General features: G+C 34.3%; 1 protein-coding gene across 3 annotated transcripts in view; it reads right to left on the reverse strand.

Moving 5' to 3' along the window:
* Positions 1–14,793, reverse strand: part of LOC113503377 (probable phospholipid-transporting ATPase IM) — a 50,158-nt gene that overhangs the window by 35,179 nt on the left and 186 nt on the right. For 2 of the 3 annotated variants that reach the window (XM_026885296.1, XM_026885292.1), the window contains exon 2: positions 7,042–7,101. The gene's annotated coding sequence lies outside the window, so the exon portion shown is untranslated. Of the gene's footprint in view, positions 1–3,807; positions 4,105–7,041; positions 7,102–14,793 lie in introns of those variants that run through there. The other variant, XM_026885293.1, reaches the window with a different exon arrangement.

The following is a 14,793-nucleotide window of genomic DNA, read 5'->3' on the forward strand; positions in this document are numbered from 1 at the left end:
AATATTTCAAGAATGCATGCGTCAATTTTACGCAGACTATCTTTCTAGGGTTAAAATATATTTGTTATGATACAATGCTTATAAAAGTTAGTGCACGGAACAAAACTAAAGGTTATTATTACTTGTGATCGTATCAATAGGAATCAGTATGACAGTGCGTGCGTGCATCAATCACGCTGCTTGTTGCACGACATATAGTATTTTATAAATATATTATAAACATAAAACCGTGCTTCCGAAGGCACGTTAAATTTTGAGTCCCGGTCGGCTGTTATTAATGTTTATTTTTTGTCAGTTTATGGGTACTTAGAAGCTAGAAAGTCTGAGAGCCAGTCTTATTTAGCAGTATCATGTTGCCCAGGCTCCTGGGTTGAGCATGTGAGATAGGCAGTCGCTCCTTGTAAAACTTACTTAGCTTGGTTTGACTGGAAACCGACAGCAACACTGTTGGGAAAAGGCATGGCAAAACCCATGTTGTCGAACTGCCACGCGCAAAGGGGATGCCTTTGATCGTGGTAAGTAGTATGTCTTTCTTATTAGACTCGAACTCATCTGAATATGAGTGACATATGTACATGTACATCGTCCGTATATTTTGTCATGATATAAGGAAATATAAATACTTTAGTTATGATAGTCATAGGAACTCATGTGTGTACAAGTAAATTCCACAAACTTCACTAAATATTAATTAAAGTATACCTAGAATTAGCTCAGTAAGTCAGGTTCCACGATAACTGTATGAGTAAACACGGATATTATTGAGTTCTTAGAACATACGGTAACTTTCATTCAGTTAAAGAGATAGCAAATATTATAGGAAACTTATACTTGAACAAATGTTTGAACTTTTTGAGGGTAAAAAGGTCTGAAGACTGGTATTAAAGGGAGTCTTTCGTCGCTTGGTATAAAAATAGTTTTCTTTTTATACCTAAGTAAGAAATATTTTGAGGAAAGCGCACTTCACACAAGATTGTTTTTGATCAAGTTTGGATTGCAGGCGTCTTAAGGTAAACTTATTGCAGTTGTGTAAGCATATCAACGCAGAAACAGTCGCAGAACAGCGGCTCTCTTTGACAATACAATATCATAATTTCTTCCTAGATTTTTTAAGTTTTCTGTATCGGTGTTGGAAAAAGAAATACCGTCACGCGTCACGTTTTTTTTTTAATCTCAATTATCTAATAAAAAGTATGAATATGAGACGCCGCAGAGCCCGTGTCTTAGTGGAGTTGAGGCGCCATCTTAATTTTTTGGAAGGACGTAGTCAATGGTTTTTTGGCGGCAGATTTTTTTTTATTATAAACGTCAACAGGCAAGATTATTGTGGACGTTTCTCACATTGTACCTAATTCTATCATCATCAAAGTTAGGGCACATAGTGGTTCACCTCCGTCTGCTTAGGCGACCCTAATTCAACCTTAGTAGGTCAAAAGGGTTTGCCCCGAGCGCCGATGACTCAGGGAAACGCTGCAGTACAACGTTTATATCCACAAAATAACATACATTTGTTCTGTGTAGTGTGTTATAAAAACTCAGGAATATGAACAATTGCAGTAAATAATATAATTTTGATAAAAGTTTCGACTCTAATATACTTTTGTTTAACTAATCCCGCTTGCAAAGGAATTTAATCCTTGTTTCGGTGAGGGTTTCACAAGCATTCAAATGACATGCCCTAAAGACACCCAATATCAGGACAAGCATTCGTGGATAACACAAACGCTTGTCCTCCTCGGGGATCAAACTCGCGACACGTCGCGCTTAGTGGTTTGGCGTGGTGACCTCAATCACACGGCTATCCGTGCAATCAAATCATAGGGAAGAAAACACAATTAAATTTACCCAAAACTGTCAACATTTTTTATCTTGTCCACCATATTTATATTAACCGTAAATTTTACCTGTAACATTCATCATAATACTGTAAACAGTAGTTATACCAGCACAAACATGATTCTTAGTTCTCAGTACCCTAAAACGTTTTTACCATTAAACAAACATACATTTCATGTACAGCTCAACAAAGAACTGAGAAACGTCATTATGTAGAGCCATTACCTTATTTCCTTCTGACGTAATATTTGAAATGACACGAACTATTACTTGACGACGGCCGTTATTGATGGGCTATCCACTACACACACAATGGTCTATTTAGCGTCAGAGTCTGCATTTTCTTATCAAATCATATCACAGATAAATCAATACTAACATAATAATGTCTGTTACGTTGGTACTTAGTGATAACAACAATTTGTAAACACTACACACTTAGTCAAGTACTTTAGGAGGTACATATGTATGTAGTGGTTGGATTTTACCGAGAAATGCGCATGACTAAACCGTTTATTTATTTAAATAACAAATATATGAAATTGAAAGGATGGAGTATAATTTCGAGTTCCTCGTTTCGTTAAACGTCCACCTACGTGAGTTTTTCGGCAACGTCCAGTTAATTGTTTTCATTTTTTAGTGACAGAAAGTATGCTATACTATAGTTATTAAAGACCACTAAAAATAGTTTTTTAGCCCAATTAGATTCTATTCTAAATATACATTTAAATATCACTGTACAACTCATTTATTTACTTAAGAAAATATTAAATCGTCCGTGCCTTCGATTTTTACAAGATATAAGCAAATATTTTTTTTGTGCTTTTTTAGACTTTTTGTAGGCAATTTTCACGTATAATTTTGTTACGTGCCTGTATTAACTGAATAATATAAAACACAATAAGGAAATGCGGAAATATGATTCAAGTATTACATAAATAGGAGTTGTTTATTTATGTTTATAAATGAGATATATATTTATTCATTTATAACAAATAGTGCAGTTAGTTGCCTTACAATGCCTTCATAATCCACTTACGTTGGATCTAGGGCAGTCGCTTGCAAACCATCCGATGGTGACAATTCATTTAATTGAATAGCTCTTCGAAGTTGTTCGAGTTATCAAACGATATTAGATTCTCAATATTTATCAATATAGGTGACTTATCGGTAATAGGCACTGAAGAGGTTTTAATAGTTTTTTTTTTTGTTTCATGTACCTATTTATATTCTAAGGTATACCTAAAGACTAAACTCGAAACCACTCAACTTAGTCTTATCATAGTACTTTATTGTGTTTTTCGAGTACATATTTCTATTTTTTGTACTTTTTAGTTTTCCTTTAATTCAACATATTGTTGAGTAAGCGTCATCATGGTTTTGGTCAATTCGTTCTAAGTTTTTTTGTCAAAAATATTATAAGGTACATTTTAAATATAAAAAATTTGCATGTAAATCAGAAAAAAAAAAATTAGTAGCTATGTCATTATTGAAACCGAAATTAAATGAAAGTATAAGTAAAATATGGTTATATTGCTAGGAACAAATTAAATATTAAAAACCTTTCAAAACTGATTAAAAAAGAAATATAAATAAATATGTCAATAATCATAAACTTGCAGTAGAATTTTTACTCTAATATTCTTAACTAATCATATATTATTTTTTTGTATCAATTTAGTGGCTTTATATAATACGGATCGAATTTGCATTTATAATTAGTTTTTTTATAAATTTTAAATCATTTGATAAAACGTTTTAAAAAGAGAAGATAACAGTTATTCTGTCTATTATTACATCGGGCCTGCTGGATATTTTTGTGAATAATATAAAAACTACATGCCATAAAATCACCGGTTATTATTCACTATTTCTTTTTAAACCACTTTTAATTTTAATATAATATTTAAAAGCTTAAAATTAGTAAACCATATTTAATTTCTTGCGAATATTAAACTGTGCAATACTCACATCATAGAAATACGTAGGTTTAGTCCAGACGAATCTCAGACAATCCAATGAGACGCTGACTCCGCGATATACACGTCACGTCCACATTACAAAAATAATTCTCCGCAATATTACTATCCCGAATCATATATTAATAATACAAGAACGTTATAAGACACGGCAGTAAAACGCTATAGAATCCGTAGCGAGTTTTATCACGGCTTTATTTATTAAACAATAATAATATGTGTGGAGCGCCTGCCAAGCGGGCGTGTGACTCGGAACAGTGAACGAAACGCACTGTTTTGATAGTGTATTTTAGCGTACGTAACAGCAAACCTCAAGGTGAGTTGGAGCTCTACCAAAGTTCATGCGCGGTACTACTACCATTGAGTGTCCTGACCACTTTGACGTCCAACGCCGTTTTTGTTAGGAAGCGCTTCCGTACTATTAAGCCTGCCCGAGCGATGAACTAATTAACCGTTAACATTTCGCTGTCACTAGTTGTGTGTATTCAGCTCTTTGAAACTTTAAAGGGAATGTGAATATTTTACTGAGATGCAAAAACTTGGTATCCTTAACTTACTTTCTCGGTGTTATATAATCTTTGATCTAACAGGTTTTAAGACATCAATGATTAAATTTTAGTTAAAGTTTATGTGAATAAAGAAATGACGATTTTCTGTAATTTTCTTTGGAGCTACCTACTTACGACTTATGCAAACAATATTTTTTGCAGGCAAGGTAGCGGGCACCTGCACTGTTTGTACTAAAGCTATTATGTCGACAGCTCTTGTGCAACGCCACACACGGATGGCTAGACACTGTTACTACTAACGATTAACGATGCAATACGACAACATTGGCAATGTGATTTTCACTATGCAAAGGAATGCAACACAAGTCATCCAAGAATTGCAAGTGATGAGCAAAGACGGCACGACTAAATAAGCTTCAAAACACTTAACAAACAATGAGTGATTCATAATTTTGGAAGCAAATAACCCTGAAGAGAATTTGTTTGCAATGAATTAAGAAGTATAATGCTCTTTATTCTACGTCGAATATCTGCAGAAAAATATGCACGCGAAGCGTAAAATGACGTCGCTACAAGGTCTTGCTTAAGTAGATCAAGAATTGTGTAATATGTTAAGTTTTTAAATGTCACATTCAAGTTAGGAAAGATTGTAAATTAAGTGCTATGTGCAAGCAAACCAGCTGGTTGATCGTTCACTTCAGGTTATGATTAAACTCCTTTTCGAGTAGAGCTTCCTCATACTTACATCATAATTCAACAAACCGGGTTAAAACGAAGACTGATAAAATTATACAAATAACATAATAATAAATAACAACTGGTTTTTTTTTACTAGTAGCTTTCAAAATCGGAAATAAAAATAGTCACTGCTACGGTGGGGAACCCTAGTTATTAAGTTAGCGGGACGCCTGTCTAGACAACTCGTAAATATTATGTCGTCCGTGACTCCATTCGCGGAGTTTATGCGCCGGCGCATCTCCCAAATAATTGAGAGCACTACTGGTTAGCATTTGATGTCCAGGGCGTGGATTATGTAACATATTTTTTACATATAAGTATGTTAATATTGCAAATAATTTAGTCAAATCATATGATTTAGGTGAAAATAGTCGGGAAATGTTGAAATAGGATTAAACATGCAGTGACTCAGAGTAGAAAACAGACAGATAGGTACCAATTATGAAACCAGTCACTTTTCTGGACAAATGAATAATAACTTAATAGACTTGAACATTAACATTCATTGTTGAAGCGTTATTAGCTAAATTACCTACGTTTTGTTAATTATACGAAGAGCAGACGAACGCAACGCAAGCGAACACTGTTCAGGAACCATTCGGAGTATCGCTGAAAATACAAAGCTTGAAAGACGGCCTCAATTTAGCGTCGTTTATTATTACCAAATTATCAAAGGCGTACAACTTCCGATAAACATTCACGCCAAAATCCAACAAAATACCTTGTAAACAGTGAACTGAACGGATATAATTATGGGCCGTTTTGTGTATATTGCGTCAAATCACATGAATTAACTAGTATATTATCGGTGGAAGTTAATGCAATATATGGTTGTATATAAACGTCCGTTAACAAAATCAAATCGGCCAAATTAGGCCGGACGAGGTGAGTAAACATAGCCACCCCTTAAACAATGGATGAGCCTTTTGACATGGAGCCTTAACAGAAACAAAGAAGAACTAGTTTGCCGTAAAACGTTCGCGTATTTCCGCGTTCTAGTTTCAGGAACATTAAAGCTTAGTCCCGGTCGTGATTGAGTAAGGCGTGGCAACCATCATGCGTCTATGCGGTCACTGCCAATATATACTCGACAACCTAATCGATTCACTGATAGGGTTGGATCGAGACCTCCACTATCAAGCAATCAAGAAAAGAGTTTTGTTTATTTGACTAATCAGATAATGCATTTTGACATGCACATCGGTAGGCTGAAGAAATTTTCGTTCAAAAGCTAGGATGGAAATTTCTAGACAATACTTTTTAACAGATGTGGATTGGAAAATTAGGGTCACACACACTTTTCTATTAGTCAGCAGTTTTAATAGTAATAATTTATTGATCTACCTGTAACAGCATGTTGTTTCTCAAGAACTTTAAGGACCAATGACTAATCTCATATTTTATTTAGACAATTTGAGTTGTATATATGACAACCGAGAAACAAACACTACTTAATTCACTTTGCCACTAATAAAGAAATGATATACCTTTTTTAAATACAAAAAGGTTTTTTTTAATTAATAGGTGAAGTAATATTAATATTGAAGTGAATTAGATGGTCTTTTTTAATTTAATTAGAGACTAAAATATCGTTGTTTTTAATTTAACGTACATCAGCGCGTGACCGCACCTCCGAAGCAGCGGCCTTCAGAGACAATAGACCCTTCTTCCGCATTTAGGCCGCGTTGTCGCATTTCGCGAAAAGTTAGCGAAATAATCCATCAACGTTGTTGACGGGTAAAACAATGGTCACCTGCTTCCCCACAACAACGACCGACGAGCGTCGGTGCGGTCCGATAAAAAAAAAATCGTCAAGAAGGTTCGACAAGGCATTTCTAGTGACGGGCATGATTCATGAAGCATGATTAGTTACGCTTTAATAGATGCGGAAATGTAGTAACAAACTTAGCATAACATTTGGAATAAAAAAAAGCGAGCAAGAATTTTCTTTTAGCTCAAATTGTAAAATAATAACTTACCAGAAGCCGAAATAGCAACACGTCCTACAGACTGTCGGCCATTACTGCCATCGTGATTACCTGTTAACCAAAGTAAACCATTATAACATCATTTGAGTAAATTATTTACACTATCGTGACCACTAATATCGTTCATTTCACGCATATTCCCAATAAATTTCATACTCATTCATATCAAAATACTATACACTAGGGAATACTTGTAATAGTTTCGGGAATTCATTTATTTAGATTTAAAATAAGGCTAATTACTTAATTATTTGGTGGTAGTTAAGATAGTGATTAAATAATTTCGTAATAGTTGATCATATCGCTTAACGTAAGTACTGTCGGCCTAATCGACCTGTTTTACATATTGATTAAATGTTTAACCTTTAATTTCACAAGTTTGTAATGTACTAGCTGTTGGCCGCGACTTCGTCCGCGTGGTTAGAAGAAATTGCGACTAAACTTGAGATTTAAACTATCCTATCTCTCAAGTTGGATCGAACTGCCCATGCCCGTGTGCGAATTTTATTAAAATCGGTTAAGTGGTTTATGAGTCCATTGAGGACAAACATTGTGACACGAGATTTATGTATATTAAGATTGACATGTCTAAGATTTTAGACCCCGGAGGATTATTACGATGCCATGGACCCTCTGCTTCATGATTCCTTAACAAATGCAATTGCTTAAATGACCTTATCTGCGGAAGGTTTGCTCGATGTACGATTGCAATACCATGTTAAATGCATGAAGTATCGACATCGTCTTTAGGCTGCGTGCGCAACAGAGAAGGGAGCAATATGATTTGAAAGATCCAATGCAATTTCTTAATTACTGCCTAGTCTTACACAGCCTTCATAATGCGAATTTATCAATACGTGGCTAGCTCTTCATTAGTGAAAGCTTAGCCTGCATCCTGCAAATACTGCATCTTTTGGAAAATGATTGTTATTCTTCACATCTATGTATCGAATTTGACAGAACTAGTTAATATTGAATCTGGAAGACGCATGGCCTTTTATAGAATAAGGTCTACTACCACGTCTAAAATAATGTTATTATAGTTGTGGAAGCGTGACAGCGCAATATACGGTGTAAAGCGGCATCTCTCTTCCACACCCGCATATTACTTGGAGAAGTGGCGGTAGGCCCCCAGAACAATAACGCATTAAGATGCATTTATAGACTAGTTGTTACAGCTCATATAGGGATTAGAAATTTCTATCATCTGCATACACAATAATCTCTTTTACGAAGTGCAATGAAAATTGAATAGTTAACATCCTAGCACAATCATATAATCTGTTAAGCTTGTCGCAATATAAAGTACGCCATACGTGGAAACCTTTCAAACGTATACAAACACAACATAATACGTCAAAAGTTGCTATTCATATTTTATAGAAGCCGTAATCTATTTAATTACTTTTTCCGTGATTAAATGGGCACTATAATGTGGTACTTAACTATTAGTATATTAGTACCGGGTAAAAACGACGGCAGTCTTCGAAAGAACCTTGGGGGATGTTTTACTCGGACAACCCTGTTATGTGAAGACTTTAGAGCTGGTTCACACACGCCACTGACGCAACTAAACAATAAAGACGTGGACGGGTGGGAATTAGTATTACGCACAAATGTGTTGTTTTTTTATGTTTTCTGTGCCGAATCAGAGTAACTTTGAATGTAGAATGTTTCAAGCAAAGGAAAGTTTGAACTCAGAACCAGCGTCAATTTACTCTCTTTCTTTAATTTTGAGAAGCTTCAAGCTGGTATGTGCTGCGGCTTTACTAAGTCTGAACAGACCCTTAGGGTGAGCACGGGTGTGGCAGGCACACCGCGAAATGTCGCGCCATTTCGTCGGTGACGTCACGACCACGCCTGACATTTTCGGATAAAGCAACAAAGCAGCCCTACCTTCCTTCAACGCTGATAACCGAAAAAGCTTAATAGCTTTCAGAGCTTTAGCGGGTTATTCGCTCCGCATGCTCGCGCTTCTGCCGCGGTGCCTTACCTTGGCATTTAGCTATATTACGAAGACGTATTTAACCTAATTGTAGATTTAGCTTTACTCGGAATCGGGAGGGGAGGTTACCATAAATTCTTCAGCTCTAGTAAATAGTTCGTTAAAGATCATAAACACTTTGAGGCTGATTATTTGGTAAATCAGCATACAAGAGACAGTTTAACATAAAGGTTAAGTGAAAATACAAAGGGAGATCCTCTAACACTTTATAACCATTGATTCAACGTCTATTTTTTATTGCAATCATATAAAAGTTGCTGTCTGAACAGGCATTGATCCTAAAGCTCAAGACAACTCCTTTCAACATATTGGGGTACAATCTACGAAGGCTGGTGATGTCATTATGTTGACTATCATTCTAACCCCTCCCTGTTTAAGGCTACAATGCCCAAAAATGGTTGGTATATTATGTCACTAAGACAAAGGCGAATGTTTGTGAGTCCACGTTAAACAAAAGGGCCATTAATACCGCAATATCTGGAACGTTGTTTGCTTAATCAAACATAGTGATTTTTTATCGTTTATGTAAGTATATGTAAATGAATACATGTCTACTTGTTTCGTTATTATAAGTTACTACATGGTCGTTAACGGCTATAAAATAAACATTACATTACTCAATTACACCACTGACAAAAAAGGTTATAGTTTAACTAGTAATGACGACCACAGCTACAACAAATTTGTAGAGCAAGCATAACTATACGAACTATGTGCTTAAATTAAAAAAAAAATACGTTGAATCGTACATACGAAAAACCTTTCACAATATATTAGGTAGCAAAAAACAAAAAGTAAACATATGACCTGACCAAATTGTATTAATATTTAGTAAAATAAAGCAAGTCCATAAGCAATATTGGCTAAATAGATCGCGTGCCGACTTTTAATATCCTTTACTCGATGGGTCAATAAACTTGGGTGATGGCGACTGGCCGTAAGTAACTTCAACTTGGCTAACCTACAAAGTTGTTTCATTGTCAAATTAATGTAAGCACTATTGGATCAGTCAAACAATAAGCTAACGCAGCTTTTTATATTTGTACACAGTTCTAGTAACACGACGTTAGTGCTACGAAAGGGGATTATAAAACCAAGTTCAAATTTGTATTTCCTTACTCTGGTCTCTGCATAAGCTGGTACCCAAACTGGTATCGTGCTGTATTTGACACGATACTGAAATGGTACTTTGAAACAAAATCAAAATCAATGAGCAATCCAGGTGGATTTTAGAGTACAAACTCGATCTTAATTAGATTCGAACAGAACTCGATATTGTTGGATGAAAAGCCTACAGATTTCAGTTGTTGTTGGGGAAGGTGACGATTTGTGACATGCACGGCGGGTATGATACAGGTTTTCATCCAGTTGCACTATGGAAAAATAAACATTTGTTTTTGTCCATTACTCCATTATCCTTTAAGTCCATAACTATATTTGATCTTAGTCTATCAAGAGAATGAGGATGATAGAGTGAGGCTAAGCTAGAACTGCACAAGTTGTCGATCACAGTTAGCCTGTGAACGGTGGTACGCTTGTTACGGTCGGTCCGTGGATGGGTGACCATCTATGTAATAACACGAGTTCCCGGCTTTTATCGATACATTTTTGACAGTCTTTACGACGAGAAGCTAGAAAGTTTGACAACCAGTCTTACAGATCTTGTTGCGATCTCTCTTAGTAGAGGCTAGCTGATGATGATGACGATTTGTCTAACAGAATGATAGTAACGTTACCAGACAACAAAGAAATACAGAAACATTTATTATTTGTTTAGTGACAATAGCAGTCAAGATACGTTTTAATAAAAAAATATGTTGATCTTAACTTATCACGAGATTAGTAATACTATGCGCTGGTTTTCCTATGCTTGTTAGATCTCTAGAATCCATACAGCGTTAATGAGCCCATATAAAGAAGGAAAATATATAAACATTTATTGTCTCTCTATTGACACTAGAAGTACGTATTTTACACATAATTTGTTTAATGTATATTATAACATAATTATTGTAAAATAGTTTATTCTTAACGTCTTCAGATAAACCTTGTGCTTAATCCTTAGAGATTGCATGAGTGTTATATCAATTATACATAATTGTCTTTGATAAGGTACTCAACGCATTTCAACAAGATTCTTTATGATAATGCCGCAAAATGAACACCTGCATTTCTTTGCTGATATCGCAGTTAACACAATATGACAGTGGATTTCTTTGTAATGTGTCATTGCAATACATATTCCGATCGTGATTTTAAAGGCGTAAAACTGTTTTGGGGCCGTTTGCGTCAATCTATTGTCGCAGCAGTGTCTCTCTTCACTAACTTACATTTCACATGCCCAAAGACACCCAGACTCTGAACAAGCAATCGTAGATCACACAAACGCTTGTCCTACGCTGTGATCGAACCAGCGACACGTCGCGCACAGTGAGTTTGGCGTGATGACCTTAACCACTCGGCTATCCGTGCAATCGAAATGCCGTATACTAGTGCACTTTCAACACTTTAACCTACGAAAATAGAATTTAGGATAATTTATTTTAACTACCCTCCCTTAATAATTAACCTAGAACAAAACGACCAGCTTGATATTGATGCGTCCTATTTTCGCGAGGGTTTTATTGATGTCCCGATTCCCCAGTGTCTAAATGTCACGATAATATACGTTTTTTGTAGCTATTTCGGTAAATAGATCTTTTATCTATCTGTCCTCTTTTTCTTTTAATTGTTTGGTCTCTACATCATCTACATATTCATGGTGAATAATTTATTAGAGACAGAAACTATGTTTACCAGAAGCTTGATTGTGTAAACAGTCCCAAGTTTATTTAGACTACTGCGTATACTCTTTGCTAAAAGACAATTAAGTCCGTGGCATTTGAAGAACTGTTGCAAAAAGAAAGTTCAAGGTGGCTCGCCTACTATCGTTCGGTATATGAATATTTGAAGCGATTAATTGATCGACAGGCGTGAGACTACCAGCAGCCGCCGACCAGCGACGGTCACGACGCAATACGCCACCAGCAGTAGGTATCCACAAAATACTTAAAACATATACATATACGGGTATTTAATCAATAGCCGGTCAGTTAAAACATCGATTGTCTACATTCCTAACAATAATAACTTTTATTTAGTCTGGAAAATTAATAGAAACCTGATTAAGTTAGTTTCAAAAGTTATTTTAAACAACAAATATTTTCGATTCTTTTTGCTGAAACATATTATTATGTGAAATTAAAACATTGAGCACTTTATCTATGCCTAAATGTAAATGTAATAGTAATGCCTAAAAATATAAATGTGACACTTACAAAATTATATATTATAAACGTAGGCGTCGATTTTAATGAAGTAAGAACCTCAGTTAGTACTTTCTACGAAAATCTGTGCATCTTCTTCTAGTTCACACTTCCCTTCCTTTACTAATGACAATTAAAAAATAATGGCAAGACTACAAAACGAGTTCGATGAAAGATTGTGCAATGATTGCCTAAGTGAGTACCTATATGTATGTATGTGAAAATACATAACTTCTGCCAGGTGGGTAATTCTTATATAAGATAAGATACTTCAGTCATTTAAAACGAGCGAACAAATACAAAGGCGCCTTGGCTATGTTGTTGGCTTGTCGTAAAATGAGTTGCGGCAAAACGAATCACATTAAATTGTGTAAAAACCCTTTTTGTTGTATACGACGACTGCGACTGCAGGCGGTAATGTCTGATTTGCATAAATGTACTAAGCTGTCATGAATAATTCTTGGTTAGATTATATGGAACATGAAGGAGTTTAGATATATATTAAAGCAGTTTCTATTTATGCCTAGTCTCTAGAATATTTTTACAACTTTCTGTCTGATCTGCAATCAATCTATAGAGTTATAATATGGTATATATTATTACTACAATATGTATGTGACTTATTCCTACTAATTCAGTTGTGTAATAATCTATATTAATTAATTTTGACTGGCCTGTTGGTCAAGCGGTTAGTGGCAATGACTGCTATACCAGAGGTTGTGGGTTCATGGCCTACCTAGGACAAAATGTTTTTGTGATGAACATGATCATTTATGTATTTAGAAATATATAAATAGGTTTATCATTTGTCTAGTTCTCATAATACAAGCTTTGCTTAATTTGAGACTAGATGGTGTTGTGTGAATGTTTTGGAAGACATAATTTACAGCCATTTCTGCAATACAAGTATTTTTTAATCATGTTTTATATTTGTCTCCATGGTTTCGTTTATAAAAAATAATATTCTTCACTTAAGAATTCCAGCCTAAATTCAGTATATAAGATCATGGATTTCATTGACCAGTTTGGATTAGTGATAGTTTTGCTTGCTTTTTTTATCTAAAAACAAAATCACCCATCCTCAACACTATTCTATTTCACTATTTTATGTTTTTAGGACTTCACAATCATAGAATAGTTACAGATACACTCTTTGGATCAGTTGAAGTTTTGGCTTTCACAGTAATATATAAGTATATTGTATTATTAAATTACTTGGCACAATTGGTTTTTCCAAGCAAGCTTTAAAAGTAAAGATATAAATGCTCTAACTCTTTCATCTACACTGAAAAGTTAATTAATAAAATACTGAACAATTACAAGACTTGTCAAAACATGTAAATAAATCTTCATAAAAATTATAATAAAAGAACTATTCATATCAATAAAATTTAATTGTTTTTAAATAATAATTAGTTGTTTGCATCATCTATACATACACACTAACCATTTGAAGAATGTTAATTAGCATTTATTATGAATGTAGTAAGTACCAATATATAATAATTCAACTAAACATAAATAAGAATGAGCATAATAATTGATGCCTAATAAATATTAAAAAATAACTACTGCCTGCCTCAAGGCTTTATAAACCTTTTTTTCGTGTAAATATCTAAGTATAAGAATAAAAAGAAACACCCTATTGATCTTTAAAAAAAATAAGGTAAGTATCATTGGATTATTGTAAAATTTTGCTCTCAAACAGTTTAACAGAATATTAAGAAATATAGAATACATAAAACCTAATAATATATTTTTAGTTTGATTGACTATAAATTCATAGGAAAAAACATAGAATGACCATAGCTTTTTATGATCATGGATGATGTAAACTTTCTGGCGAGTCCTACAAACTTACAGATATAAATAAGCTGTTTTTTTTTCTTCTTTTTTAAAGTAATATTGTTAAATGAAAAAAACCATATTCATACATATAGGAAACTAGCATGTTGGTTGCCAAGTGGTTGTTTATGCCTTGGACATCTTAGACATGACAATACAGGATTAAAAGAACTATGATATAAACCATTAAACAATGCTTATAACCATGAGAAATAAAAAAGTAAATGACCTGTATAAACACTAAAGTAGTAACACAGCAGTTATGTATACCAACTTATTTTTTATGTACATGATTTTTTACTAATGTCAGTCCTAGCATTTTCAAACACATTTTATATTAGAATTTTATCTAATTGTTGTAATACTGTAAATATTTGTTATTATTTACATTCACCTCCATTCTTGTAATATTTTTTATGAGGCATTCGCCTGACAAAAACTTTATAGTCACTAAAGTTACAGTGTTATTACATCTATAGAGCTTCAGTAATCATAAGACTATTCAATTTAAATTCATAAAATGATTCAAAGTGAAAGTATCATAGCAAAAGTTGACATCATTCAGCGAAATAACCAACACCAGTTAAT

This window comes from Trichoplusia ni, chromosome 19 (genome assembly GCF_003590095.1).
Source record: "Trichoplusia ni isolate ovarian cell line Hi5 chromosome 19, tn1, whole genome shotgun sequence".
Classification (NCBI taxonomy): Eukaryota; Metazoa; Arthropoda; class Insecta; order Lepidoptera; family Noctuidae; genus Trichoplusia; species Trichoplusia ni.